We start from the raw sequence: 25,899 nt of genomic DNA, 5'->3' as shown, positions 1-25,899 counted from the left end.
AGCCACTTAACATAACCCATGACATCGTGTCCCTCTTGCTCCGTCAATTCATCTTCAGTTAAGCTCAGTTCAAGAGGATCATCTAGCAGCTTTTTCTCACTCACAATTTCATCAATCAAATCAATGAGGAAACAGTTATCACTTGCCTTTGGGTATGTCATAGCCTTTAGCACATTAAAGACCACTTCTTCTCCTTGGACTCTCAGCTTTAATTCACCCTTCTGAACATCGATCAAGGCTTGGCCAGTTGCCAGGAATGGTCTCCCAAGAATAATTGGAACATTGCTATCTTCTTCCATATCCAGAACAATGAAGTCAGCTGGAAAGATGAACTTGTCAACTTTAACTAACACATCCTCAATGACTCCTCTAGGATGAGCTAGTGATCGATCCGCCAATGGGAGAGTTACTGTGGTTGGCTTGGCTTCTCCCAACTGCAATCTTTTAAACACTGACAAAGGCATCAAGTTAATGCTGGCTCCCAAGACACATAGTGCATTTATTCCTTCAATTCTCCCAATAGTACAAGGAATAGTGAAACTCCCTGAATCTCTGAGTTTGGGAGGGAGTTTCTTCTATAGAATGGCGCTGCACTCTTCAGTTAGGGCCACTGTCTCATAATCCTACATCTTTCTCTTCTTTGACAGAATCTCCTTCATGAACTTCACATAACTTGGCATCTGCTCTAAAGCTTCAGCAAAGGGAATGTTAATGTGTAGTCTTTTGAAAACCTCTAGGAATTTGGTGAACTTCTTGTCTAGACTTGACTTTCTGAGTCTCTGGGGATAAGGTATTTTAACATGGTGATCAATGCTAATTGGTGGAGACTGTTGTGGTTGTGCTGGGCTATCAGTAGCCTTCTCTGCTGTTGGTGTTGGGGTTGGCATTGGTTGAGCTTTAATCACCTTATCTCCATCAGCTGGTTGTGGCAATTCAGGCCCATCATATTTCTTACCGCTTCTCAGAGTAATTGGTTTGCAGTTTTCTTTTAGGTTTACTTCAGTTGTGCTAGGCAAATTCCCTTGAGGACGGGTTGCTACCTAAGTTGCTAGTTGGCCCATCTGAGTCTGCAGGTCTTTAATTGAAGATCTAGTTTCAGTCATGAATTGTAGCAGTAAATCTATTTGCAAGCTAGAATTTCCACCAGAGGCTTGTTGCTGATTAAACTATTGGTTCTGTGTCTGGTTCTAATTTCGTTGCTGATAGAACCCACTGTTTCTTCGGTTACCACCCTAGTTGAACCCATAATTGTTGTTGTTATTCTGCGAAAAATTTCCAATGGCTTTAGCTTCATCCATTGGCAAATCATCCACATTTGCTTGACACTCTGAAAAGTGATGACTTCCTCCACATATCTCACAAACAACTTGGGCTTGTTTAGCTTGCCCTGCAATTAACATTGTCAATGCCTCAACCTGAGCTGTCAACTTTGTGATGGCATCAACCTCTAACACACCAGCTACCTTCTTAGTTTGACTCCTTTCAGTTGGCCACTGCTGATTGTTTAGAGCCATCTCCTCCAATAGATCATAACCCTCATTAGCACTCTTTCTCATAAAGGCTCCATCAGCTGCTGCATCTATTAGAGTTCTAGTGTTACCAACCAACCCGTTGTAGAAATTGTGGACCAGCATCCACTTCTCTATACCATGATGAGGGCACTTTCTGATCAGATCTTTAAACCTCTCCCAAGACTCATGGAGAGATTCATTATCTTGTTGGCAGAAGTTGTTGATTTCTCCTCTCAGCTTTGCAGACTTTGCTGGAGGAAAGAACTTTGACAAGAATTTCGTTGCCAGATCATTCCAGGTGGCACTAGAGTTGGGTGGCAAGGAGTTCAACCAACTCTTGGCTCGTTCTCTGAGCGAGAATGGGAACAGTCTCAGTCGAATGGCATCATCACTAACTCCATTAACTTTAAAAGTCTCACAAAGTTCCACGAAGTTAGAGAGATGCAGATTAGGATCTTCAAAAGGGAGGCCACCAAACTGAACTGAAGACTGCACCATTTGAAGTATGGCAGGTTTGATCTCAAAATTATTCACATCCACTGCCGGTGGCCTGATACATGACTGCACTCCCGTCAGAGTAGGGAGAATGTAATCTCTCAAGCTACGGCCATTAGCTTGATCTTCCACGACACCACCATTATTGCCGTTATTTGCAGCATTCGCATTCACATTAACAGCCATGATTTCTGTTGTTTCAGCAGTTGCTGAAACTCCTTCTTGCCTCTTGTTCCTTCAGTTTCTCCTACAAGTTTTCTCAATTTCAGGGTCGATGGGTAGTATAACTGCTTCCCCTTGGCGGCGCATGCACTCAAAATACCTGAAATAGATAAGAACAGTTTTGCAAGAGAAAGGTTAGATTTTCAGTAAGAGAAAATATACCAAAGTAGAAGTTAGTATAATTTTGTGTAATATTAATCTTTAAACAATTCCCCGGCAGCGGTGCCAAAAACTTGTTACGAATTTTATGTTTACTACGCAAGTATACGCAATGAAGTAGTATGTCACGCAAGTGAGGTCGAACCACAGGGAATTGGATTAAGTACTACTAAACTATACTTATGATTCTATTTGGTAAAATAATAATTTTGCAATTTAACAGTAAATAACTCAGAAAATTAAAAAGAAAATAAACAACGATTAATCAAGATGAGAGATTAGGGAATTGAATCCTGTTGATAAGTTACCAATGTTAATACCTAATTGCTGTCCTTATCTTAATGTGAATGACAGATTGTAAATTAACCTAACTCTTTTCAAATATTTTAGGTTCTAAATATTATGTTCTCTAATTAACTTCTTAATTAAATCAACACAAAATCAGCATTAAGCAATAATCTATTTGTCACTGAGGCTATGTAAATACTTTCGTTTCACATCAAAAGCTAGACTATCCAATTTTAGCATTCTCAATTCTCACTTTTCAGATTTTGAATTGAGATCATTAAACATGTAAGAGGTGATCAAGCTTGCACATGGCATTAAACACAAATATAGATAGTATTCACACACAAGATGAAGGAATGGCAATTATTTATTAACTAGGCATAAACTTAAACAACATTCATCATCCTCCCTTAATAGGAAATTTAGTTCATCATAACTCTAAAAACATCCATGATTAATTCAGAAACAAAACTAAACATAAAAGAAGAAATTAAGGGTAAAAGAAAGAAACTAGAAGGTGATATCGCTCCGGATCTTCAAGATAGCTTCCTCTCCACCTTCATCCACTTTTTAGGTCTTTTTCTGCTTAGCTTGACATTCAGGGTCATATTGCTTATATAGGGGTGAGAGGTGTGCCTCCAATTTGAGAAAAAATCAAAATTAGGTCAAATCTGCGATTTCCGTACCTAGTCGAGACTAGCATTTAAGCTGGTCGCAACTATAGGCAAAACTCGAAAAACCGAGTTTCTGCCAATCCTCGAAGTCGCAACCAGAGTCGCGACCAGGAAAAAGGGTCGCGTCCTGGCTCTTGGGAGGTCGCGACTACTGACGCGTCTGGAGCCGAATTTTCCAATTTTTTTCCAGTTTGTCCTAGTTTTTCACCATTTGACTGAATTTGAACTTTAACACCCCGCGAACCTGAAACAATGAAAATCAATCGTAAAACTGCTCCAAAAGACACCAATAGACGAGAAAATGCTAACTTTAAAGACCCGAAACATAGGCTAAATATAACCTAACATTAGCAGGAATGTCAACTAAGTTAAATCTTACCATGATAGCAGCAGAGCGTGCAAATATCGGGGGATATGGAAGTATGGAGTATGGCCGACCGAGAGCACCTACGCCCAAATGTTATGGAGGGGTGAGGGATGCGAAGGATCTCCAAAACTTTCTCTTTGGCATGAAGCAGTACTTTTAGGTCGTGCGGACCGACTCTGAAGAAGCAAAGGTAGCCTCAGCTACCATATATTTGTCTGGGGATGCCAAGTTGTGGTGGAGGACAAAGTATGAAGACATTCAGAGTTGTAAGTGGACCATTGAGACTTGGGAGGACCTCAAGAAAGAATTGAATGGCCAATTCCTATCAGAGAATGTCACCTACTTGGTTCGACACCAGCTGAGAGAGTTAAAGCAAGTTGGGACAGTCTGACACTATGTAAAGAAGTTCTCTAGATTGATGCTTGACATTAAGGACATGAATGAAGTCGACAGACTTGTCTACTTCCTCAAAGGACTCAAGCCGTGGGCTAAACAAGAGCTGCAAAGGTAGTGGGTGTCAGATTTCGCCACTACTCAAGCTGCAGCCGAGCGGCTGACTGATTACACCTCTGAGAATTTGCAGCCGAAGAAGACGAATCCCTAGACCAGCACCAACAATGCTGCGAGTAAAAAGTCAGGAAAGCAACGGACGAGTAAAAGTGGGGGAGGGGATAAGAGCACTCCTGAATCTAGCTCCTCCTCTAAAAGTTATGCTGCAATAGGGAAGAATCCCCTTAAGTGTTGGCTTTGTCAAGGCCCACATAGGGCAGCTTCTTGCCCCCACCAAGTTCAAGTTGAGTGCCATAAAGGCATCCATTGCTCAAGAGGAGCAAGGATGTGAGGAAGATGATGAAGATGAAGACTGCGCGTCCATGAGCGTCGTTCGATTGATGGCTGCTCTTAAGAAGCATGGCGCAGGAGGAAAGAAAGCCCTTGAGAAGGGATTGATGTTTGTGGAGGCCACTTTAAATGGTACGCAAGCCAAGAACGTGTTGATTGACACTGGCGCAACACACAACTTCATTTCCAAAATCAAAGCCAAGAGGGTGGGCCTAAAACTGGAGAAAGATGCGTGCCACATGAAAGCAGTCAATTCGAAGGCCGTGGCGACGATTGGAGTGGCCAGGAAAGTGAATGGCAAGATCGACGGATGGGAGGGCAACTTGATCTTGTAGCTGTTCGCATGGATGACTTCGATGTGGTATTGGGAATGGAGATTCTAGCAGAGAAGGGGGTCATTCCAATTCCAGCAACAGGGAATCTACTGATCATGGGTGAGAATCCTTCAGTGGTTCCCACTAAAGTGAGAGAGCCCCCAGAAGTCAAGCTACTATCAGCCCTGCAACTGAAGAGGGGCCTGAAGAAAAAGAGGGCAATATTTGTCATTGCTCCCGTCGTGTATGATACAAAAGTGGAGGAGTCTACTCTACCTGTAATTGAGCAGGAGTTAGATGAATTCAAAGATGTGATGCCGGAAGAACTCCCAAAAAGACTGCCTCCCAGGAGGGGAGTTGATCACCAAATAGAGCTTATGACGGGTGCAAAGGCCCTAGCTACACCAACATACCGATTGTCTCCCCCAGAACTTAAGGAGTTGAAGAGGCAGCTAACGCAGATGTTGGAGACAGGATTTATCAAGCCATCAAAGGAACCATTTGGTGCCCCCGTGTTGTTCCAAAAGAAGAATGACGGGACCTTGAGACTGTGCATAGACTACTGCGCCCTCAACAATGTGACTGTGCACAACAGATGCCCCATTCCCTTGAACGTTGATCTGTTTGACCAGCTAAGTGGAGCAAAATACTTCACGAAGTTGGACTTGAGATTAGGCTACTATTAGGTTAGGATCGCTGAAGGGGATGAACCAAAGACTACTTCTGTTACTCAATATGGGGCATTCGGGTTTTGCGTCATGTCGTTTGGATTAAAAAATGTGCCAACCATGTTCTGTACACTCATGAATGAAGTCTTCCATGAAGACTTAGACAAGTTTGTGGTGGTGTACCTAGATGATATCGTGGTCTACAACGTCACTTTAGAAGAGCATCGGGAAAACTTGGCTACGATGTTTCGGAAGTTGAGGAAAGAGGAGTTATATGTGAAGCGAGAGAAGTGCTTCTTTGCTCAAGAAAGTATCATGTTCCTGGATTATGTTTTGGAACACGGGAAGATCCGCATGGATTTGGAAAAGGTGCGGGCGATCCAAAAGTGGACGACCCCAGCCAATGTGAAAATAACGACGCTCATTTCTCGGTCTAGACAATTAATATAGACGATTTGTGGAGGGCTATTCGAGAAGAGTGACACCCTTGATAGAGTTGTTGAAGAACGGTGTTACATGGACGTGGTCTGGGAAGTGCGAAGAAGCTTTTCAAAGTCTGAAAGAAGCCATGATTAAAGATCTTGTATTAGCCCTGTCAGATGTATGCAAACCCTTTGAATTACAGATAGATGCGTCAGATTATTCTTTGGGAGGGGTACTCATGCAGAGGGCCACCCCGTGGCATTTGAGAGCCGCAAGCTTTCTGAAGCAGAAAGGCGGTACACAGCGCAGGAGAAAGAGCTCCTAGCAGTTATTCATTGTTTACTGACGTGGAGGCATTACTTGTTGGGGTCGAAGTTTGTGGTGAAGATGGACAACACTGTTGTTAGTCATTTCCTCACGCAGCCAAAACTGACTCCCAAGCAGGCCCGATGACAGGAATTCCTGGTAGAATTCGACTTCTACTTTGAGCACAAGGTAGGATGTGTCAATCAGGCAGCTGACGCCCTTAGTCGTAAAGCAGAGTTAGCAGCTCTAAAAGTGTTAGCGGGTATGTCAACTAGCTAAGTGGGTACACCGACTAAGGAGCGCATCAAGGAGAACCTGGAGAAGGACCTAGTTTTTGGTAGAAAAGGAAAGACAACTCAGTTTTTGGTAGAGGATGACCTCTTGTGGACCAAAGGTGGGCGTTTGTTTGTTCTGAAGGTAGGCAATCTAAGGAGGACAGTGCTAAGTGAATGTCATGACACGTTGTGGGCGGATCATCAAGGGTGGCATAGGACACATGTGTTGGGTTTTGTGCCCTAAATAAAACCCTTTACAATCTGATTAGTTATCAATATAAGAAATTTGAAGTGATTTATGTTTGCATGAATTTTACATGCTAATGGTTTAATATGTTTATTACATTTATACACAAAATCAGTTAAATCTAGATCATATGTTTATTCACAATTACAGTATTGTCAACACAGTGGAATGTGATTGTCATCATATGAATCAAAAGACTAAGTCCCTGTTTCATTAGTGTTTTGGATTTACACTAATGTGATAATCAGCGATGATGTGTACTTACACTTGGAGTAAGTGTTATGTTCTTTCCAGGACATTAGTAAAGTATACTAGTTTCGAATGTATGGAGTATACATTAGACTGGACCGATATTGCAACTTAGTTAAGATATTACAAACTTACCGTTATATCTTTCCAAGTGAATATCAATAGTTGATCTTAAGATTAAAAGAATCTAAATCCTGATATGCTTAGGCTCAACTCAGGAGTACTATTCATGTTCTTTGATTTATTAGTTAAGCCTACTTTTGGGTCAGGGTGATATGTATATTTTGGGAACATGATAGTATGATTGAGTGGGAGTGCTGAACATAAATATGGAATCTATAGCTTCTACTGGTGTATAGAAGTCAAGTGATGATTCTTTTCGAGCTTAGCTAAATAGAAGTAAATGGATGAGCTCTTGTTTAAGTGACTAATTCTTTTATCACTAAACATCATTTACAGGTAGCTAAGTGTTTTAAGGGGCAAAATACATTGAGGGGTGAGAACGGTAAAATTATCCCATCTCGATGTAAATCATCTATATAGAGGATCTTTGATCACAATAAGATTATAACAATGGTTAAATGAGATAGCATATCTATATCGTGGAACATATAATATGCTCTATATAAGTCTGAGAGTCCAATTCTAAGTTCTAACAGTGGATTCAACGAAGAATTAATAAGTATGAATTTACTTAGTAAATTCGGTTCACTTATTGGAAGCTCAACATATAGATCCATGGTCCCCATTCTAGTTGAGAACATACTGCTTGTAAGACTCAATAATTGATTTGTAATTAATCAATTATAATTCTAAAGTTAGACTATGTCTAATTTCTGAATTTTCACTAACCAGGGGCGAAATTGTAAAAAAAAGAGATTCTAGGTTTATTTATTTATTAATATACTTTATATGTCTAATTAATAATTAAATTAAATGAAAATATTATTTAATAATCTATTTTAGTTATTAAATAATTAGTTTTGGCATTTAAATTGGTTAGAATTAGAAAATTGGCGTTTTTGAGAAAATAGAAATAAAATTTGTGAAAACTGCAAAACCAAGTGGGGCCCATTACACACACCATGGCCGGCCACTTAAAGTGGATTTTCAAATTGATATTTTCATTATTTTAATGCCAAATAATTCCTAACCTAAACAAAGTAGTTGCCTATAAATAGAAAGTGATGGCTCAGTCAAATCACACATGTTTTTGAATAACCTTTTCTGTTAGAAAATTTCTCTTCAGAAAAACTGAGCCTTCCTTTTCTCTTCTTTGGCCGAAATCACTCTCTCTCTTTTCTTCTTCATAAATTTTGAACCTTAGTGATAGAGTAAGTGCCCACACACAGCAAGTGGTAACTCAATCATAGATTGGAAGACTGTGAAGGATCACACACAAAGAGAAGGACATTCGGGCTTAGATCTTGATAATACTCTGCGACAGAAAGGATACAAGGGTTAGAGATCTGAGTGGAAGGAGACATTAATTCCGCTACATCAATGTAAGGTTCTCTTAACTTTATATGTGTTTATTTATCGTTTTAGAAAGTTCATATTTAGGGTGTTAAACAACATACTTGTGAGTAGATCTAAGATCCTGGTAAAATAAATTCCAATAACTGGTATCAGAGCCATGGTAATTGATTTGCTTGCAAGAAATTTGGACTTTAAAACGATTGTTTGTTATTTGGATGGTTTCATGTTGTGCTGAGTGTTATATGATGATTGATTGATGTTTGTGAATTTTCATGAAAAATAATTGACATTTTGTTTCTGGAATTATTTTTATTGGATAGAATGGAAAAAATTAAGCAATTTAATTTTTTACAGAACTCAATTTCGATTTAATTTGAATTAGTTATGATTTTTTGAAGTTTCAGAAAAAAACAGGATCATGCATCAGAGCCACGCGCGCGGACAGCATGCATTCAGACAAGCTGCTCGACGAGCGCCTGTCTGAACGGCTCATCAGCGCGCAGAAATGCTGCAATCCCTCCCCTGCAACGAGGTTTCTCGGCAGTGCAACCCTTGAGCGCGCGCGGACATGTATGCACTGCATACTCTCCGTACAGCTCGCATTTTTTTCGTTTTTCTTCGATTTTTCATGCTTTTTCATGGATTTAACTTCCAATTTTTTGTGTAGTTTTGTATTTAGACATTTACTATTCCTATTTCAATTCTAATTATCATAATTAAATTAATTAATATTATATTAAATTTAATTCATGATATTAGTGTAATTCGAATTTGAAAATAGTAAATATCTATCTTTTGGCTTAATTATCTATCTTATTTTTAAATTTGATTATATCTTATCTTATTTTTAAATTTAAGGTGAGATATTAAATTTTTTAAATTATTTTTTTTAAAATAATTTGACCTTATTTAAATTTAAAATAAGACAACTATAATCATGATATTTTAAATAGATGTAAGATATTTTTTTAACTTTTAAATTTTGTTATTTTATTTATTTAAATTAAATCATAAAATTTGAAAAAGATATTTATTTATCTTTTTTAATTTTTTATTTAATATTTATTTATAAAATAACATTTAATTTTTAAAAAGTAGTTAGCAAATTTTGAAATGATATTTAGGTTAGTTGAAACCTAATTTTTGAAAATTGCAGGTTTAATTTTAAATATTATTTTATTATTAATTCGAAAATAAATATTTTTTATTATTTAATTATTTTTCGAAATTTAATTATTTAAAATTAAATAAATCCTACATTTAACTATCCAGCTAACCTTGTTGCAGGAGTATTTGTTTTAGCTTGTTTGTAAGTTTTTAAAACATATTTTTGCTTGATTGCAAATAGCCATGGTTAACTTGTTGACAGATCCAATGATCTGATTTTAACTCATGGTTCCCTTGGTCAAGTAAATAATTTGTAACATGTAAATTTTACAATCTTCTTTCATCTGTGTATGACCTAGCAACATGATAGGATCCATCCAAATGTGTTCCTATGTGAGCCTATATGTTTATTTTATTATATAGATGCATATAGGTTGTTGCTAAATAAAATGTCACACCATGATATATTTTATTTAGGTCCATTTAGTTATTGGACCTATTCAATTAATAACAGTTATTTATTTTGAAGGTTAAATTCCTCTCTTTTGGGCCTTGTGTGAGAGTTGGGAGCCATAGAAGTGGGTACGACATACTGAACCGAGCTCCCCCTCACATGAACTACCCCAATTGTGAAGGCCCATTTGCCTGATTTGAATAACTGTGATAGGTTAATTAAATTAGTTTAACCTAATAAAATTGAATTAGCAACATAATTAACTTTTAAAATCAGATCCAATGATCTGATTTTAACTCATGGTTCCCTTGGTCAAGTAAATAATTTGTAACAGGTAAATTTTACAATCTTCTTTCATCTGTGTATGACCTAGCAACATGATAGGATCCATCCAAATGTGTGCCTGTGTGAGCCTATATGTTTATTTTATTATATAGATGCATATAGGTTGTTGCTAAATAAAATGTCACACCATGATATATTTTATTTAGGTCCATTTAGTTATTGGACCTATTCAATTAATAACAGTTATTTATTTTGAAGGTTAAATTCCTCTCTTTTGGGCCTTGTGTGAGAGTTGGGAGCCATAGAAGTGGGTACGACATACTGAACCGAGCTCCCCCTCACATGAACTACCCCAATTGTGAAGGCCCATTTGCCTGATTTGAATAACTGTGATAGGTTAATTAAATTAGTTTAACCTAATAAAATTGAATTAGCAACATAATTAACTTTTAAAATCAGATCCAATGATCTGATTTTAACTCATGGTTCCCTTGGTCAAGTAAATAATTTGTAACAGGTGAATTTTACAATCTTCTTTCATCTGTGTATGACCTAGCAACATGATAGGATCCATCCAAATGTGTGCCTGTGTGAGCCTATATGTTTATTTTACTATATAGATGCATATAGGTTGTTGCTAAATAAAATGTCACACCATGATAGATTTTATTTAGGTCCATTTAGTTATTGGACCTATTCAATTAATAACAGTTATTTATTTTAAGGTTAAATTCCTCTCTTTTGGGCCTTATGTGAGAGTTGGGACCATAGAAGTGGGTACGACATACTGAACCGAGCACCCCCTCACATGAACTAACCCAATTGTGAAGGCCCATTTGCCTGATTTGAATAACTGTGCTAGGTTAATTAAATTAGTTTAACCTAATAAAATTGAATTAGCAACATAATTAACTTTTAAAATATATGAAAATTTATTTTCATTTTAATATTTTAAAGTTAATTTTAAGAAAAACACTTTAAGTTTTAGATATTATTTCTATACAAACTATTTGTATTTTTCTTGTATTTAATTAAATAAAGAATTTTAACTAACTAGATTCTTTCTAGAGCTTATTTAATTAAATATTCCTATTTAAGTTATAAATTAGTTATTTTAACTGATTTTTCATATCTAACTTAAATTTGAATATTTTATTTAAATTTAAAATTAAGTTGAGGAATTCTAGGCATTAGTTATTAAAGATTCTTAAGATATTTTTTAAGTTAGTTTTAAACTTAAAATGGAATATTTTTCAAATTAAGTGGTTACAACTTAATTTTTTTTGATATTTAATTAAATTTAAATTTGAAAATATTTAAATTCTAGATTTTTTCTATACAACTTAAATTAGATAGTTTTCAAATTTTTGTTGAAAAGATACTTAGTCAAATAAGATATTTTCTAGATAGTTATTTCTAGACTACTTATTATTTCTAATATTAAATAGGAAAATATTATACATTGTGAAATTAATTATTTAAATAATCAATTTTGGTACAATTTTATTTAAGTATTTTTTTTCCTAGTATTAAACTAGAGATTAATAATTAAGCCTTCTCTACACTTAATTATTTATTTCTTGAATTTAATACATTTAATAAAATTGAAAAATTAAATATCTAAGTTGATTTTCATCATGATACTTAAATATTTATTTTTCATGACACTTAATTAAATAGAAAATTATTTTTAGGTTGAAATTTAATTTTTCAACTTAAATTTAAATAATTTTTAAAATATATTTTTTCTTTATTTTATTAATCAGTTTCGAAGTTGCATTTTAGTTATGCAAGATGATTTTGAATTTATCTTGAAAAATAGATTAAGTTGTAAATTAATTCTTTATTTTAATTAATTATTGGACCAACTTAAATCGATGATTTTTTCATTTATTGATTAATTTTAAAATAAATGATTTAAAATATATTATTAGAAATTGAATTAATTAGTCAAAAGGAAAATCTAGATAGGTAAAGTATACTAGTTTCGAATGTATGGAGTATACATTGGACTGGACCGATATTGCAACTTAGTTAAGATATTATAAACTTACCTTCATATCTTTCCAAGTCAATATCAGTAGTTGATCTTAAGATTAAAAGAATCTAAATCCTGATATGCTTAGGCTCAACTCAGGAGTGCTATTCATGTTCTTTGATTTATTAGTTAAGCCTACTTTTGGGTCAGGGTGATACGTATATTTTGGGAACATGATAGTATGATTGAGTGGGAGTGCTGAACATAAATATGGAATCTATAGCTTCTACTGGTGTATAGAAGTTAAGTGATGATTCCCTTCGAGCTTAGCTAAATAGAAGTAAATGGATGAGCTCTTGTTTAAGTGACTAATTCTTAGATCACTAAACATCATTTATAGGTAGCTACGTGTTTTAAGGGGCAAAATACGTTGAGGGGTGAGAACGGTAAAATTATCCCATCTCGATGTAAATCATCTATATAGAGGATCTTTGATCACAATAAGATTATAACAATGGTTAAATGAGATAGCATATCTATATCGTGGAACATATAATATGCTCTATATAAGTCTGAGAGTGCAATTCTAAGTTCTAAGAGTGGATTCAACGAAGAATTAATAAGTAGGGATTTACCTAGTAAATTCGGTTCACTTATTGGAAGCTCAGCATATAGATCCATGGTCCCCATTCTAGTTGAGACTATACTGCTTGTAAGACTCAATAATTGATTTGTGATTAATCAATTATAATTCTAAAATTAGACTATGTCTAATTTGTGAATTTTCACTAAGCAGGGGTGAAATTGTAAAGAAAAGAGATTCTAGGTTTATTTATTTATTAATAGACTTTATATGTCTAATTAATAATTAAATTAAATGACAATATTATTTAATAATCTATTTTAGTTATTAAATAATTAGTTTTGGCATTTAAATTGTTATGTTATACTGAGATTTCCCTCACCTAGAAACTCGAGACCGGACCCCTGCTTAGAGGACACGTATACTCAGATTTTCCAAAGAAAGCTGAGATGTCCCTGAGGGACTCCTTGAAGTTTTAAACCTCGCTTAAGATAGAATCAGTGAGAGGCAGCGAGCATGACCAAAGTCTAATCGCATTCGAAGACAAGAGAGTAGCTCGCATATATCGAACTATATGCGAGTATCCTCCCCGTGTCTGTATATAAACCAGGAGACCGACTTTCTATAAATGCGAGTTGGTCCTAAGAACCCAGCAGCCTTGATAAACCAATATAGACTTGCATGTCTAGGTTCTATCAGCTTGTTATGCGATGTCCACAAAAGGCGACTATCTAAAGGACGCAGACATCCTAAACATAATGTTAAACCTGCGAAGTTAATATCAGAACGTGAACAAGTCAACTCGCAGATTTGGAAGACGCATACGTTGATGAACTTAGTAACTGCCGTTCATTTATTAATATTAACATTGTTTAGTTAATTATTGTAATTCAATGTGTAAAAACTGATTGATAATGAATGCAATCCTTGTATAACTGATCGGACACCTGCTTTGTATATAAAGGGGTGATCCACCGTGAAATGGCACCTACGAAACTCTTGCTACAGTGGACTAAGCAGACCGTGATCTGACTGAACCACTATAATTCTTTGTCTCATTGTTATATCCAGCTTTCTGTTAATCATTTCTCATTCCCCATTTGAGTACTCGCCACTCTAGGTTGAATACTCGCACTTGTTCTTCATATAGACTTCTTTCTGTTATTAATAATATCATATAAAATTGGTGTTGCAAAATTCACTCGACAACAGGTTAGAATTGGAAAATTGGCGTTTTTGAGAAAATAGAAATAAAATTTGTGAAAACTGCAAAAACCAAGTGAGACCCATGAACACCTATGACCGGCCACTTGGGATGGTTTTTCAAATTGATATTTTCATTATTTTAATGCCAAATAATTACTAACCTAAGCCTAGTAGTTGCCTATAAATAGAAAGTGATGGCTCAGTCAAATAACAAGTTTTCAACAAGCCTTCTGTCAGAAAATTACTTTTTCAGAAAACTGAGCCTTCCCTCTCTCTTCTATAGCCAAACCTACCCTCTCTTTTCGTCTTCTAAAAATTTTGAAACCCTCAGTGATAGAGTAGTGCCCACACACAGCAAGTGGTACCTCAATCATAGATTGGAAGACTGTGAAGGATCACACACAAAGAGAAGGACATTCGGACTCAGATCTTGATAATACTCTATGACAGAAAGGATACAAGGGTTAGAGATCTGAGTGGAAGGAGATATTATTCCGCTGCCATCAATGTAAGGTTTTCTTAACTTTATATGTGTTTATTTATCGTTTTAGAAAGTTCATATTGTTTGTGATTTGGATGGTTTCATGTTGTGTTGAGTGTTATATGATGAATGATTGATGTTTATGAATTTTCGTGAAAAATAATTGAAACTCTGTTTCTAAAATTATTTTTATTGGATAGTATGGAAAATTAAGAAATTTACTTTTTTACAGAATTTAATTTCGATTTCATTTGAATTAGTTATGATTTTTTGAAGTTTCGAAAAAAAATCAGGGTCGTGCAACAGGGCCAAGCACGCATTCAGACAGTGCTCGACCGAGCTTCTTGTCTGAATCACGTCCCTGCGCGCGCTGAAATCCTGCAGCCCTTCCCCAGCGCTGAGCTTGCTCGGCCATGCAATCCCATTTGCGTGGGGGGGGGGGCAGATGCTCAGCATACTGTCCGTACAACTGGCATTTTTTTTTTTTTCGTTTTTCTTCGATTTTTCATGCTATTTCATGGATTTAACTTCCGATTTTTTGTGTAGTTTTGTATTTAGACATTTACTATTCCTATTTTAATTCTAAATATCATAATTAAATTAGTTAATTTTTTTTATTTTAATTCATGATATTAGTGTAATTTGAATTTGAAAATGGTAAATATCTATGTTTTTGCTTAATTATCTATCTTATTTTTAAATTTAATTATATTTTTCTTATTTTTACATTTAAGGTCAGATATTAAATTTTTTAAATTAAATATATTTTTTTTAATAATTTGACCTTATTTAAATTTAAAATAAGATAACTATAATCATGATATTTTAAATAGAAGTAAGATATTTAGCTAACTTTTAAATTTTATTATTTTATTTATTTAAATTAAATCATAAAATCTGAAAAAGATATTTATTTATTTTTTTTTAATTTTTATTGAAATTAATTTATAAAACAACATTAATTTTTTAAAAGTAGTTAGCAAATTTTGAAATGATATTTAGGTTAGTTAAAACTTAATTTTTCAAAATTGTAGGTTTAATTTTAAATATTATTTTATTATTAATTTCGAAAATATATATATTATTTTTTTTAAATTCAAAAATTAAATATTATTTATTATTTAATTATTTTTTTTTGAAATTTAATTATTTAAAATTAAATAAATCCTACATCTAACTATCCAGCTAACCTTGTTACAGGAGTATGTGTTTTAGCTTATGTGTAAGTTTTATAAAACCTATTATTGCTTGATTGCAAATAGCCATGGTTAACTTGTTGACAGATCCAATGATCTAATTTTAACCCATGGTTCAATTGGTCAAGTAAATAATTTGTAACAGGTAAATTTTACAATCTTCTTTCATCTGTGTATGACCTAGCAACATGATAGGATCCATCCAAATGTGTGCCTGTGTGAGCCTATATGTTTATTTTATTATATAGATGCATATAGGTTGTTGCTAAATAAAATGTCACACCATGATAGATTTTATTTAGGTCCATTTAGGTTTTGGACCTATTCAATTAATAACAGTTATTTATTTTAAGGTTAAATTCCTCTCTTTTGGGCCTTGTGTGAGAGTTGGGGGCCATTAGAAGTGGGTACGACATACTGAACCCATCTCCCCCTCACATAAACTACCCCAATTGTGAAGGCCCATTTGCCTGATTTGAATAACTGTGCTAGGTTAATTAAATTAGTTTAACCTAATAAAATTGATTAGCAACATAATTAACTTTTAAAATATTTGAAATTTATTTTCATTTTAATATTTTAAAATTAATTTTAAGAAAAACACTCTTAGTTTTAGATATTATTTTTAGACAAACTATTTGTATTTTTCTTGTATAAAGAATTTTAACTAACTAGATTCTTTCTGGAGCTTATTTAAATAAATATTCCTATTTAAGTTATAAATTAGTTATATTAACTGATTTTTCTTATCTAACTTAAATTTGAATATTTTATTTAAATTTAAAATTAAGTTGAGGAATTCTAGGCATTAGTTATTAAAGATTCTTAAGATATTTTTTAAGTTAGTTTTAAACTTAAAATGGAATATTTTTCAAATTAAGTGGTTACAACTTAATTTTTTTTGATATTTAATTAAATTTAAATTTGAAAATATTTAAATTCTAGATTTTTTCTATACAACTTAAATTAGATAGTTTTCAAATTTTTGTTGAAAAGATACTTAGTCAAATAAGATATTTTCTAGATAGTTATTTCTAGACTACTTATTATTTCTAATATTAAATAGGAAAATATTATACATTGTGAAATTAATTATTTAAATAATCAATTTTGGTACAATTTTATTTAAGTATTTTTTTTCCTAGTATTAAACTAGAGATTAATAATTAAGCCTTCTCTACACTTAATTATTTATTTCTTGAATTTAATACATTTAATTAAATTGAAAAATTAAATATCTAAGTTGATTTTCATCATGATACTTAAATATTTATTTTTCATGACACTTAATTAAATAGAAAATTATTTTTAGGTTGAAATTTAATTTTTCAACTTAAATTTAAATAATTTTTAAAATATATTTTTTCTTTATTTTATTAATCAGTTTCGAAATTGCATTTTAATTAATTATTGGACCAACTTAAATCGATGATTTTGAATTTATCTTGAAAAATAGATTAAGTTGTAAATTAATTCTTTATTTTAATTAATTATTGGACCAACTTAAATCGATGATTTTTTTATTTATTGATTAATTTTAAAATAAATGATTTAAAATATATTATTAGAAATTGAATTAATTAGTTAAAAGGAAAATCTAGATAGGTGATATTTCTGCTTGAAGTATTTTTTCTAAGTATTTATTATTTAGTATTTTTGAAAATTTGTATAGTTTTATACTTTCTTTTTCAAAATATAATAAATATATTCTCATGAAAATTTATTTTAAGTTGCAAATTAATACAACTTAAATTAATTTTTCTTAATATTTATATTTCAAAATTACTACTAAGATGGAAATAATTCATTTTATTTCAATCACCATCTAAGTATAATTTTATAAATATTAAATTAAATTCTAATTTAGAATTTTATTCTAAATTCAAATTTAATGAATATATTTTATGAGAATAATAAAGAAAATACATTTTAAAGAATGAGCTTTATTATTACTAAGATATTCGATCTCCATTGTTGGTTTTACATCGCGTTTGTTTTAGTGAGTAATCCTCCCTAATGGAGGAACGTTCATTAGCAATTTCGCACCATTTAATCTCGAAAGATAAGTAGTTTTTGAGTGTTTTATATGGTATGGATCACCGTAAAGCTGGCGACCATATTTGACTTGCAAAATATGAAACAACAGTAGAGGCTCATAAGATAGAATAGCCTTGACTCTCGCCTAAACGGGACAACGCTGGATTCCAATTTGATCGAATAAAAGGTTGCTAGAATGTTTAACATTTTAGATGAGCTGACAACTCTATTCAATGGATGGTAGCTTTGACTCTCGCCTAAACGGGACACTGATATCAGTTTGTTGAAAAACCTTGGAAATTATTTAGGATTGAATTTGTTTTGTATTTTCTCTTATCATTCCTACATGCTATGTGCTTATAATTTCAGAATTGATTTTGTGTTAAAGCATTATTGATTTCTATTTATTATTTTGTAGTATCCTGTATAACCATGATGAATTCCATGTTATCACTGTTGACTGAAAATAAGCTAAATGGATCTAACTTTCCTAAATGGAATGAGAACATTAACATTGCTCTCATAGGAGAAAGTGCCTTGTTTGTGTTAACTGAGCCGTCTCCTGAAGTGCCGGGGGATAATGCATCGAAAGCTGTGAAAGAAAAGTATGAGCGTTTGCAGAAAGCAAATGACAAAGCTCTATACTTTATGCTTTCCAGCATGGTTGACACCCTTAAAACTCGATTTTCTAAAACCGAAAAAGGCTGCTGAAGTAATGACGAAGTTAACTGAGCTATTCAGTAGGGCATCTCTTCTTTCTCGCTTTGATGCGACTAAGAAATATATCAATGCATGGATGGAACCCCATCAAAACGTGTGTGATCATGTTCTCCTAATGGCAAGTTATTTCCAAGAAGCCCAGGATCATGGTGCTGAAATGGATCACACTACTCAAGTAAGTCTTATCTTGAATAGTCTGACTCCAGCATTTCTGCCCTATACATCAAATTATGTCATGAATAAAAAGGACATAGACTTTCATGACTTAGTCAATGAGCTTCAGACATATGAAAATTTGATTGGAGGACCCAAGAAGAAAGAGAGTAAGCCTCAAAATTCTGGGAATGGTAATGGGACGGTCAAACCGGAAGCAAATGTTGCCTCTACTTCTAAACCCAAATCGAAGAAGAAGTGGAAAAACACCAAGAATCGTGCAAAAGCCATGAAAAACAAAAAGGCTGCTGCTTCTGGTGATGCTACACTCAAAGGAAAGTGTTTCTACTGCAATGAGAAAGGTCATTGGAAACCCCAATGTCCTAAACTTCTTGCAAAGAAACAAGGTATTTCTTTCTATAAACTTTAAGAGTTTTAGTGAATTATTATCCAATTGGATTATTGATTCTGGACTAACTTTGTTTATTTATTTCTTCTTCTTATAGGCCAAGCTACTTGAACTCAAATGAGTTGGATCGGAAAGCTGGATAAAGGGTGAAGATCATCCAAGATGAAGATGAAGCTGTTGGGTTTTATGCCCTAAATAAAACTCATTTCAATATAATCAGATTTACTTATTAATATAGATCAGAAATAACATTTAATGTTGCATGGTTCACGAGATTTATTTCATGATTATATGTACATAATGTATAAATTCATCTGAAACCCTTTTCACATACTTGATCCTGTTTATTGTGCCGTCAACACATTGGAAAGTAAACATGACTATGTGAATAAAGTTTCCTAGATTTATCAGACACAGGGTTTTACTGATATGATAATCTACAACAAGAGTTTACTTGTATTTGGAGAAATACTATGTTCTTTCCAGAACATTGGTTAAAGTAAAGCTCAGGTTGGATGCATGGAGTATGCATCGGAAGGGACCGATATTGAACTTTGACTTAGATTTAATTAACCTTACCGTAAAATCTATTCAAGTCAATATCGCCTAGTTGATCCTAGATCAAATGATCTTAATCTTGATATGATTAGGCTCAATCTCGAGAGGCTATTCGTGTTCTTTGATTTGTTAGTTAAGCCTACTTTTAGGTCAGGGTGATACGTACATTTTGGGAACACGGTAGTGCAATTGAGTGGGAGCGCTATCATAAACATGGAATCTATAGCTTCTATCTGGCGAATAGTAAGCAAAGGATGATCTCCTTCGAGCTTGACCAAACGAACATAAATGGTGGAGTACTCATTTCACTTAAGCTAAAATATCATTTATACGGGGTCAAGTGTTTTCAGGAATAAATACATTGTAGGGTATAACGGTAATTTAATCCCTTTACAGTGTAGATCATTCATATAGAGGATCATTGATCAAATTAGGATTATAACAATGGATAACTAATGATGTGTCTATATGGTGGAACATATAGAGCATTCTATATACTGAGAGTGCAATTCTGAGTTCAATGCGTGGATTCAACGAAGAATTAATAAGTTAGTGAATTTTAGTGCTAAATTCTTGATCTACTTATTGGAAGCTCGGTTATATAGACCCATGGTCCCCCCACTAGTTGAGATAATATTGCTTGTAAGACTCATGTAATTGGTTTTGATTAATCAATTATAATTCTCAAACTAGACAATGTCTATTTGTGAAATTTTCACTAAGTAAGGGCCAAATTGTAAAGAAAGAGTTATAGGGGCATATTTGTTAATTATGATACTTTGTATGGTTCAATTAATAAATATGATAAATGACAATATTATTTAATAATTATTTATAGTTATTAAATAGTTAGAATTGACATTTAAATGGTTGAATTAGAAAATTAGCGTTTTTGAGAAAATCAGATGCAGAAAAGATAAAACTGCAAAATTGCAAAAAGTGAGGCCCAAATCCACTAGTATATGGCCTGCCACTTTTGTAGAAAATTTAAACTGATATTTTCATTATTTTAATGCCAAATAATTCAAACCTAACCCTAGTGGAATGCTATAAATAGATAGTGAAGGCTTTAGAAAATTTACACTAAATTTCTACACTTAAATTTTCTACTTTTTCATTCAGAAAAAACTGAGCCTTCTCTCTCCCTATCTTTGGCTGACCCTTCTCTTTCTCCTTCCCTCTTCAATTTCGAAAATCTTAGTGTGAGAGTAGTGCCCACACACAGCAAGTGATACCTCAATCATAGTGAGGAAGATCGTGAAGAAAGACTTTCAGCAAGAAGGAGTTTCAACATCAAAGATTCAGAGAAAGAGATCCAGGTTCAGATATTGATAATGCTCTGCTACAGAAAGGAATCAAGGGCTAGATATCTGAACGGAAGGAGTCATATTATTCCGCTGCACCCAATGTAAGGTTTCCTAAACTTTATATGTATTTAATTTATCGTTTTAGAAAGTTCATATTTAGGGTGTTAATAAACATACTTGTGAGTAGATCTAAGATCCTGGTAAAATAATTTCCAACAACTGGCCTCAGAGCCATGGTAATTGATTTACTTACATGAAATTTGGACTTTAAAACGATTGTTTGTATGTTCTTTGGATGGTATCATGTTGTGTTGAGTGTTATTTGATGAATGATTGATGTTTGTGAAATTTTCGTGAAAAGTAATTGTGATTTCGATTCTGGAATTATTTTTATTGGATAGTATGGAAAAAATTAAGCAAGTTAGCCTTTTACAGAACTCAATTTGGATTTTATTTGAATTAGTTATGATTTTTTGAAGATTTGACAAAATCGGAAATTTGCCTTTGATATTTTTCTGCGATCGCAGAACTGTCCGTACAGTTTCGGATTTTTTCCTTTTTCTTCAATTTTTCATACTTTTCATGGAATTAACTTCCAAATTTTTGTATGGTTTTGTATATATACTATTACTATTCCTAATTCAATTCTAATTATCATTTTGAATTAATTTATTTTTTTTAATTAATTCAAGATATTAGTGTAATTTGAATTCGAATAGAATTAGTATTTATCTTTTTGCTTAAAAATCTATCTTATTTTTAAATTTGATTATATTTTTTTTAAATTTAAGGTCAGATTCTTTAGATATTTATAATATCTTTTTAAGATATTTATAATATCTTTTAAGATATTTTAAAAAATATCTCTTAAGATATTTATAAAATCTTTTAAGATATTTTAAAATATCTTATCTTTTAAGATATTTAAAAAATATCTTATCTTTTAAGATTTTTTTTCAAAAATCTTTTTAGATATTTTGACCTTATTTAAATTTAAAATAAGATATTTATAATCATGTAATTTTAAATAGATATAAGATAAAAGTAGGTTTAATTTTAAATTTTTTTTATTTTTCGAAATTTAAATTATTTTTTGAATATTAAAATATTTTTTATTTAATTATTTATTTATTCGAAATTATTTATTTAAAATTAAATAAATCCTACTTCCAACTATCCACCTAACCCTGTTGCAGGAGTATGTGTTTTAACTTATGTGTAAGTTTTCAAAACCTATTATTACTTGATTGCAAATAGCCATGGTTACCTTTTGCCAGATCTAATGATCTGATGGCTCCCTTGGTCAAGATAATAATTTGTAACAGGTATAATTTACAATCTTCTTTCATCTGTGTATGACCTAGCAACATGATAGGACCCATCCAAAGTGTGCCTGTGTGAGCCTATGTGTTTAATTTTATTATAGATGCATATAGGTTAATGTTGCTAAAATAAATTATCATAGTTCTTGATAGAATTTATTTAGGCCCATTTAGTTATTGGGCTTATTCAATTAATAACAGTTGTTCTTATTAAGGTTAAATTCCTCTCTTTTGGGCCTTGTGTGAGAGTTGGGAGCCATAGAAGTGGGTACGACATACTGAACCCAGCACCCCCTCACACAAACCACCCCAATTGTGAAGGCCCATTTGCCTGATTTGAATAACTGTACTAGTTTAACCTAATAAAATTGATTAGCAACATAATTAATTTCATTTATTTTGAAATTAATTGAAGAAAAATATAGTTTAAGGAATTTTATATTCTAAGCTAAACTATATGTATTTTCTTGTATTTAATTAAATATAGAATTATAACCATCTAAATTCTTTCTGGAACTTAATTTAAATTTTTCATTAAATATTCCTATTTAAGTTGATATTTAGTTATCTTGAACTAACCAACTTAAATCTGAATATCTTTTGAATTCAAAATTTCAAAATTAAGTTGAGGAATTTTAGGCATTGGTTATTAAGATTCTTTAGATATTTTTTTAAGTTAATATCTTTTCGAATATTAACTTAAAATGGAATATTTTCAAATTAAGTGGTTACAACTTAATTTTTGATATTTAATTAAATTTAAATTTGAAAATATTTAAGTTCTAGATTTTTTCTAGTACAACTTAAATTAGATATTTTTTCAAATTTTGTGGAAAAGATACTTAGTCAAATAAGATATTTTCTAGATAGTTATTTCTAGACTACTTATTATTTCTAATATTAAATAGGAAAATATTATACATTGTGAAATTAATTATTTAAATAATTAATTTTGGTACAATTTATTTTAAGTATATTTTTCCTAGTATTAAACTAGAAATTAATAATTAAGCCTTCTCTACACTTAATTATTTATTTCTTGAATTTAATACATTTAATTAATTTGAAAAATTAAATATCTAAGTTGATTTTCATCATGAGACTTAAATATTTCTTTTTCATGACATTTAATTAAATAGAAATTTTTTTTTTAGTTGAAATTTAATTTTTCAACTAAATTTAAATAATTTTCAAAATATATTTTTTTTTCTTTATTTTATTAATCAATTTTCGAAATTGCATTTATTAAATGCTAGAACTTCGAATTTTATCTTGGAAAATAGATTAAGTTGTAAATTAATTATTTATTTTAATTAATTCTTGGATCAACTTAAATCAATGATTTTTTCATTTATTGATTAATTTAAAATAAATTGAATTAAAGTATATTATTAGAAATTGAATTAATTAGTCAAAGGAAAATCTAGATAGATGATATTTTTGCTTGAAGTATTTTTCTAGTATATTTAATTAAATAGAAAATTAATATTTAAGTTGATTTTCATCATCATACTTAAATATTTGAAATTTTTCTTATATATTTAATTAAACAGGAAAATTATATTTTTTGTTGTAAATTAATTTTATTAATTAATTTTGGGCCAACATTAAATTAGAATAATTTTTCCAGGATTAATTTTTTATTTTAACATGCATTTTCGAAAATTGTATTCTTAAATACTTTAATTTTTCGAAATGCAATATATATTTATAGAAAATTAAATTTGAGTTGTAAATTAATTTATATTAATTTTTTAACAACTTAAATTGAATATTTTTCTAAATATTTATTGGAAATTATTACTAAGATGGAAATAATTCATGTTATTTTTATATCCATCTAAGTAAAATTTATAAATATTAAATTAAAATTTATATTTAGAATTTTTCATTCTAAATTGGAAATTTTAAATAAATATATATTAAAAATAAATAAATTAAATAAAGAGAATCAAAGAAAATACAACTCACTTTAAATAATGAGCTTGATTATTATTAAGATATTCGATCTCCATTGTTAGTCTTTCAAAAGTTAAATGTTTTCAATATAACCTCGAGACGCTAGACTTCGTCCCCCTATGGATGGTTATTCGTTGAACGCATTTAACACCGTAAGATTTCATTTGATAAGTGTTTTGTAAGTTTTCGTCTCTATTAGACTCTCCCCTACGGTGACTACTTAGAGATAAACTTATAAAACATGAAACAATGGTGGAAGCTCATAAAATGAGAATAACCTTGACTCTCGCCTACCGGGACAACGTTGGATTCTTATTTTGATCGAATAAAAGGTTGCTAGAATGGTTTCTATTTTAGATGAGCTGACAACTCTATTCAATAAATGATGCTTTGACTCTCGCCTACCGGGACACTGTATCAGTTTGTTGAAAACCTTGGAAATTATATAGGATTGTATGTTTTAGTATTTTCACTAGTCATTCCTACTTGCTATATGTTTATAATTTCTGAATTGTGTATGAATTTATATTGAACCATGTTATTTTCTGTTATTAAGTTGTAGTTTAATTTCGAATCTTCATTGTTGGTCTAACATGTTTGTTTTTCTAATGAGATAAATCCCTAATGGATTTTCACCATTAGACATACATAATAGTGTAAGATCTCGAAAGATAAGTATTCTATATGCGACATCTAACTGTTCATCAATTGATGACACCTTAGACTAGTATTTTTACAATATGAAACAAGAAGATTACATAAATAAGATTACTTTGTCTTTCGCTAATCGAAGCATCGTTGGATTCTTATTTATAAACGAAATTATCCTAATTCCTCTTAGCTTATTCATTTCGAATTAGCTTCAAAACATATCATTGGATGAATGGTCTATAAATCATTTCATGTCATTATATTTTCTCTTAAGAAATTAAATGACGCATATGATTATAATCCCGAAATTCTATTCCCAATTGATATAAATCCTCAATCTTAGAAATCTCCTACTTGTATGGGCAAATCTGACTTAGAGTTTGTATTAGTAGTGGTGGTCCAAGAAAGAATTACTCATTATATTTGGTTGAATTTAAGTCTTTGACTTTAATTTTAGAATCCAAACAGAAATTTTCTTATATTTCTAATTCCAGAATACAATACAGTTACACTTACTCAAGTGTTTAATATCCATCTTCTATTAATGGATTCAAACTGTATGGAATATGAGTTAGGTATTCTGTGACCAGGATCCACTTGAAGTATTCTAAGAACTCTTTGATGTAACTAAACCTATGTCATCAAAAGACACTAACATTTTTTTTTAATCTATGGCATTTGTATCTTGTTCGTAGTGGATTTGACAAGATCAATCTCTGCAAAGAGTTAATATGCCTATATCCACTGAAAGTAGTTCATCTCATTCGCAGATGAATGTACATTCAGGGGTGGATATGAGTTTTTCGTTGTATTCTTAAAACGATAACTCTAGATTATACCTTTTAGCAAAGAAATTTGAAATGTTTGAAAAATTTCATTAATTTCTAGCAATGGTTAAAACCATTAAGGTAAGTGGTTAAAGATCTTGCGAACTGATAGGGGTGGAGAAATAGTTAGTAGATATGCAGTTCAAAGA

The 25,899-nt window shown here is 31.8% G+C and overlaps 1 non-coding gene across 1 annotated transcript; it reads left to right on the top strand.

Annotated features, from left to right (window-relative positions):
* Positions 1-1,644: 1,644 nt before the first annotated feature.
* On the top strand, positions 1,645-1,751 carry LOC115696048 (small nucleolar RNA R71). Its single transcript, XR_004007648.2, has one exon. It is a non-coding gene; the product is annotated as a small nucleolar RNA R71 (small nucleolar RNA).
* The last annotated feature ends 24,148 nt before the right edge of the window (positions 1,752-25,899 follow it).

Source organism: Cannabis sativa, chromosome 4 (genome assembly GCF_029168945.1).
Source record: "Cannabis sativa cultivar Pink pepper isolate KNU-18-1 chromosome 4, ASM2916894v1, whole genome shotgun sequence".
NCBI classification, from domain to species: Eukaryota; Viridiplantae; Streptophyta; class Magnoliopsida; order Rosales; family Cannabaceae; genus Cannabis; species Cannabis sativa.
Note: the sequence above shows the minus strand (reverse complement) of the source record. Positions and strands in the feature narration are given on the sequence as shown.